At 37.9% G+C, this 6990-nt stretch overlaps 1 non-coding gene across 1 annotated transcript; it reads right to left on the bottom strand.

The window, feature by feature from the left end:
* Positions 1-6293: 6293 nt before the first annotated feature.
* On the bottom strand, positions 6294-6368 carry Trnas-cga (transfer RNA serine (anticodon CGA)). Its single transcript has one exon. It is a non-coding gene; the product is annotated as a tRNA-Ser (tRNA).
* Between the last annotated feature and the right edge of the window lie 622 nt (positions 6369-6990).

Genomic DNA, 6990 nt, shown 5'->3' with positions numbered 1-6990 from the left:
TTTGAGGAACTTATACCATGATTCATGGTGGATCTACCATCTTGGATGCGCTGTCTCGTGATATTATATGTTAGTCATACAGCTTTTAGCATAAAACCAACCAACTGCTTAAAAGGTTGGATGGATAAACAGTCTTTCCAATCAGTCAATGTCAGAGGGTTCTACATAGCGCTTGCTGCGTTAAGGCCACTCTGGCTAATAGAATATATTCCAGTTAGTCAGAGGAGTAGAAAAAGCTCCCACAAGCATTAACATTTTGAAGTTACATACACTGCTGTAACCTAAATGATATTTATTAACGCTGGAGCTTCCAATGACATGTTTGCCAATGATACAAACATTGCAATAAATGGCAAATCAAGTGTAGTCTTTGAAAGATCAGCCAATAAAATGTTTTTGGACATTAATCACTGGTTCCTAGCCAATTCTTTGTCACTAAACTTTGAAAAACACACTACATGCAGTTCTGAATTTGCAAAGAGTGTCCCACGAGTATATGCCTAACATGTGATAACAAGCAGATATAAGAAGTAGACAGAGATAAATTCTTGGTATTACAGCTTGATGATAAATTCAACTGGGAGGAGCATACCACAGAATTGCTGAAGCGTCTAAACAAATCTCTATTTACATTCCGAATCGTGTCAGATATAGGGGATACAAAAATGAAAAAGGTCTGATATTATGCTTACTTTTACTCCATAATGTCATATGGGATTATTTTTTGAGGTAATTCATCAAGCAAAACTAAATTTTTCCGGCCACAGAAACGTGCAATAAGACTTATATGTGATGCGAACTCAAGAACAACCTGCAGAGGCCTGTTTAGGGAACTAGAGATACTAACTATTGCTTCCCAATATATTTATTCCTTAACGAAAATCGCCATTAAAAATATATCACTTCTTCAAACCAACATCTCAGTTCATTGAATCAGTACTAGAAATAAGAATAATCTTCACAAGGATTTAAAGTCACTTACTCTTGTACAAAAACGTGTTTATTATTCAGGTACACAGATTTTCAGTAACTTCCCAGTAGCCACAATAAAGCGATGAAATTCAGTTTAAGAGAAGCCTAAAGGATTTATTGGCGGTCAACTCCTTCTACTCCACTGAGGAATTTCTCAGTACAACCAACTGATTTTGTGTGTGTGTTTGTGTTTGTATACAATCTAACTTCTGCACCATTTCAGTGCAGTAATGTGTTCATTGTAAATATGGATTGTAGTAGTTATATTATATGTTTATTACCTTATAAATAAATAAACATTTTTCTTAAATTCACTGCATTAATGTGATCTTAGTAAATGAGTGTTGGAAAATCATCCTTCCATATAGTGTTCAACAAAAAAAAAAAAAAATGGCCAACATTCCACTTGAGACCTGTGGAAGGTACATTAGCTTATTTGTTTTAGTTGTAAATATTTGTCATGTATTATTGTTTTTCTGACATGTTCTACATCCCAGAGGACCTCCTCAATATTGGTCAATTGGAATGAAAGTAAATCTAATGTAATCTAATCATATGTTTTGGCCACTAAAGACTCAATAATAGCTTGAAATCACGACTAAATCGGATTAGTGGTGGGGGATGTTAAACCAAGACTAGTAAACCCTAGTAAAATTTGCAGCTGCAGTTGGTACCAGTTTGCAGTTCACGCCGATCTGATACCGTCGTTATAGGGTGTAAAACAGGATATTTTGTATGTGACATACCACTGAAGACCTTATAACTGTAGCAATGTGAGTGAAAATATAAATTATGACGACTTTTGAATAAAATATGGAGTAGTAAAATTTACTATGCAGTTTAACAATTTTCCCTCTTTAGTGTTCTAGTGTTAATACCTTATCTTGTGTGAGAACTGCTCTTGGCTGAGATACATGCTCTGTAATATCTAGTTGTTTAATATGTTCCACACATTAGGTATATTAAAAGAAAAGAATTAATTTAAGACAATTGCTCATGACTGTGATTGAAGTCAGAACCCCCACAATGCCATCAGCAGAGGCCTGGAGCAACAGGAGAATGTGCATTCATTGTGATTTGAAACCTCATACCTGAAGGTTGCAACAATACTCTGGTGTTGGATTGTGGCACAGCATGGTCGACTCTGCTCTGTATCTATATACATATTCCACAAGCATAAGGTGCATGCCGCAGGGTAATTACGATTACATCTGTTGTCTTTTGAGCTGCTGTTGTAATTTAATTGTTCAATTGCAGTAAAATATATAGATGCCTTTCACATTGGCACTACTGATGATCAAGATACATAGCTAGGAATTGGTTGATGTGACACATTCTAAGACATCAAGGAATCATAAATTTTGCATTGGAGAGAAATGTAGAGAGTAAAAATTGTAGAGAGAAATCAAGAGTCGAATACAGTTAGCAGGTCCAAATGAATGTAGGTTGGAACATTTCTTCAGTGATGAAGGCCCGAACAGGAGAGACCAGCGAATCTCTTTGCACTCAGAAGTTTTGGTTTGATAATTTGCTTCAATATATTTGAACAAAGAGACGTAAAATTTTCCTTACAGGTGAGATTGCTCCAAGACACAAAATTGTCTTGCGTTGTAATGTTAAACTGATGAAGTCGTGGAAGGCATTAGCACACATTAGCATAAATCTCCTGATTATTATAATTATAATAATAATTATTATTATTATTAACTTTTGAAATTACTACTAATTAGTTTTCTACACAAATATATATGTCTTGATAGTATTTACAGAAATACTTTCTGTCAATAATAATTTGCTTGTGATATGTGGTGTTTGTGTTCAGTGGCTACACTGATCTGTGAAGGCATTTTTTTCGGTTATCTTGCATCTTAACCTCGGAGCAGGCAAGTTTAAATGGACAAGAGTGTTCTAAATGAACTCTACGCCTTCACAAAGTGTGTAATTATTACAGTGATAGAGTTTACTTATTTTTGTACTTACGTGTTCCCTATATTAAATCTGCCAATCGTGGAGACTGTGGTCATTCCCTCAAGCAAAGGGACCTGTATGAGCTCCAGTTTTAAATTTACTACCAATTTTAAAGGGAAATAGACCATTTTGGGCTATAAATCATCAACTAATTACCTGATTTCTGCTGATGTTGAACCTTTGGTGCACAGATACAAATGACATCTGGTAGGTAGGACCAGGCAAGTGTTGTGGGTGTAGGTAACTGCAGTGCCACCATCTACCTGTCCTAGTGACATCACAGTCTGCCATTTTTCTGCAGCTATCTTGTGACATCATCGACTATGGCAGCTTTTCCCAGCCACCCAATTTCCTGAAAAGGGGGATGGTGAATGTGAGGGGTGATGTTGAAAGTAATAGCGAATTAAACCCATTAAAGAACCATAAACTGCGCCAGAATGTACTTTACCTTACTACAGCATGAACTACATGTCCCTTAGACTGAAAATTAACCTGATGTGCCACGTATACAGCATCATTTATACAGCCGTGTAACGTGTGCCAGGTACGTATCAACTGTAAGAGTACATGCAGCAGCATCTGCATTAGAAGTCACACTACTGTAGGGAAGCAGCCTACTCACGCCGTATAAGTTCACATCAGTCTTTCCATTGTGTGCCAACCAGTCCGCTGTAACTAGCTCTGACGTCATAAATGTTGCACAATACTTTAAAATCAAGTAAAGAAGCCGAAATGTTGCTAGCATGTCAGGAGTAATACTAAACCAATATGTGTTGAAAATCAGTTCAATAACTTTAACCACTTTCGAAATTTGGATGCTTTTCTGTAAAAATCATTGGCGCAACAGAAAAGAGCTAGAAACTTAAAAATTTATATTTAGATTCCGTTTGCATAATAATTTAGTAGAAACAGTATTCTGGATCTCACAAATGAAAATTTTAGTTGAAACTCATGATTTTCTGGGTTTTGTCTTAAAAATTAAGGAAGCAAGATAAATTAAGTAAGTGAGTAAATAAGGCTAGGATGTTTAAATTTAAGTAGAAGGGAGATCCGCTATTTTCATAAAGATGTGAGAAGCTTCAACTGAATAACTAATAAACTATAGCGATAGCGTATCTCCAAAGGGCAAGTTCAGAGCTCGTCTACTGCGTGTAGTGTAATCAAATTAATTCTCTCGCCCAAAATATTTGACTGAGCCACGTCAGACATTTATTATGACTACTTACCTGTGTGCTGATTGCATGTTTAAATTGAGAGCTTCATGGGCCATCAGCAAAGGAAGCAATGATTTATTTAATAACTTAAAGTGGTGCATTAGTAGCCCAGTGGCTAGTCGGGAGAGCCGATTTAGTCAGGCGTTCCCTTAGCCGTCCGCACCGCGGCTTTATATATTAGAACGCTGCGCGAGAAAGAAAGGCCCCAGTTCTCTTCAGACGCTGATTAGCGCCTATCTGTGCCGGGAGTCGCGTCGCGTCGGTATCATTGCTATAAACAGCCTCGGATGCCGTAATAAGTTACTCGGGATACGCGTAACCATGAAATCATTTTCGGGTGAAGTGTTAATTCTGGGATGACTTTAATGATCTATCTTCAGTTCGCGTATGTCGTATCTTCACGTGCCGCCGCGGGACAGACATTCCACCATTATTTAGCGTGGCGTTTGATGAACATTATCATCAAATTATGGCGAGCATTCACTTAAGCATTTAATTTGAACAGTTATAGTTGCATCAGCGCATTAGACTCTGAACTGCTCTGGTAGTTGGATTGTGTGGATTCTTTTTGGTCTGTGACTTTCAGAATATAGTGAACATTTTTGAAAGAATCGTTTTTGATTATGATTCCCAGACAATTTCCTAATTCCTCAGTGCTATAAACTGTAACTATAAGTGTATTTCACGTTTTGCTAATCACTTTCTGGTTGCCAATATTGTAGTTAGAGAGCTAGTGTTGAGAACGGCAAACAACAGCATTAAATAAATCATAGGAACATTTTAATAACAAATATTTACACCCGCCGCCCCACGTATGGTGCATCGGCCGGAAAATTACAAACTGAGTAAAAGTGAAAGTGATTTTAAATATTCGGATTCGGAAGTGAAATGCGACACGCAACTGAGTAATAGAATAGTGATAGTGTTACGTGTGCATGTGGACGACGCAATTAGATTAACAACGCATGTGGATTGACGGAGCTGGCACTGAGTCTAGCGGCGTTGCCGGCATCGCGAGAAGCCAGTTTCGCCTCACCGCAGCAACCGGAGCCGCGCCTGCAGTTGCGGGCCACGCAAACACACAGCAGCCGTCGAAGTGCCGTCTGCAGTTCAACGCGCCGCGTTGCATCAGTAATCCTGGTACGCCGCGCCGACAACGCTATACGTCGTGCAGAACGAACTAAGTGAAAAGCTGTTAAAACTTTTACTAACCTGCAGTAAAAGACTGTCGGCGATGGAACTCCCAGAAGAAACCGAGGTTAAACTTAAATCAGAACCTATGTCTGTTGAGGGAACTGTAAACCCAGACAGCGGTTCAAGTGTAAATATACATGAAAATACTAATTTTAAAGTGAAGTATGAAGTATTGTCTCCTGACAGTAGTGTGAAAAGGGGCAATGATTCAATAATAGAGACCCCTGTAGTAAAGCAGAAATCAGAAATTGTTAATTTATTGGATGACAGTTTCTCTGATGAATTAAAAATGAAACAGTCATCAGAGATGGTAGAGTTTCAGGAGGAGAAGTTAGATATGACTGATCAATCAGAAGTTTCATTTAGTTTTGATAATTCTGGTGTTGGAGCTAGTTTTTCGTCACCTGAGTGCAATAAAAAGCCAGCTAGTGAGCAATCCAAAGATACTGGGGCTATTGATTTAAATGTTATATTACAAACAATAGCTGCCAGTAATGCAAAATTGTCAGCCAGTAATGCTGAATTAAAGTATGAGATTGTGGCCAGCCAAATTAATTTTAATAAACGATTTGAGGCAATGAACAATAAGTTAGAATCCAATAAAGCTGAATTACAAACTTTCTTCAAGACTGGCTGCAATAAGTTGAAAGAGGATCTGGACAGTTTGAATTGTAAAATTGATTACAATCATGAGGATATTAAGAAAAAGGTTGCTCAACAATTTTCTGAAATGTATAAAACAGTAAAATCCGAAGTTGCTGAGGTTCGCAAAGACTTCCAAATGGAAGATGCGAAGCTGGAGCACAAGTTAACAGAAAAGATCGAGGCGGAATCTGAACTGTGCTCAGATAGGTTTAAAGATGTTAATATAATGGTAAACATATGTCAAGCAGAAGTAGACGCAATCAAAACTGATACTAAAACTTCCTGGCAGATTAAAACTGTGTGCCCGACCGAGACTCGAACTCGGGACCTTTGCCTTTCGCGGGCAAGTGCTCTACCAACTGAGCTACCGAAGCACGACTCACGGCCGGTACTCACAGCTTTACTTCTGCCATATTGTGCAAAGAGTAGATAATGTTCAAATGAGAGTAGAAAATATGAGTACTAACGTTGCTAATTGCTAACATTGAGAGTAAAGCAGCTTCAGTAACTTCTGGTAATGGTAGTATGCAACAAATTGTAGCTGCAAACGCCGCTTTTATCGGGTGTCGGCAGTTCTTGCGGTTTTATCCAGATAAAAATATCCACCCGCTAGATTTCTGGAACGATTTTGAAGATATGATTCCACTAACTTGGTCTGAACGAGAGAAAATCTCATTTATTAGAAGCCATTTAGCAGGTGACGCCATGCGTTGGTCAGCTGATGTTATGTTGAAGTGTAAAACATTAGCGGAATTTAAAACAGCTTTCATTAATGAGTATTGGTCTAGTAATAAGCAAAATGAAGTGTTAAGAGAATTTTGGAGTGGAAAACGCTTCAATATAGTTGAGGAATTTATTAAAGAATTTGCTAGGTCATGGAGCTCACGTTTGTCACATTTGGCCGAAAAGCTAAAACCTGAAATGATAATACTAGGTCTTGAAGCCAAACTGCCATGGTATTGCCAAACTAGAATTATATCTGTCCCTAGAGACAATC

This window comes from Schistocerca gregaria, chromosome 4 (genome assembly GCF_023897955.1).
Source record: "Schistocerca gregaria isolate iqSchGreg1 chromosome 4, iqSchGreg1.2, whole genome shotgun sequence".
Lineage (NCBI taxonomy): Eukaryota > Metazoa > Arthropoda > Insecta > Orthoptera > Acrididae > Schistocerca > Schistocerca gregaria.
The sequence above is the reverse complement of the archived record's forward strand: the minus strand, read 5'-3'. Positions and strand labels throughout refer to the sequence as shown.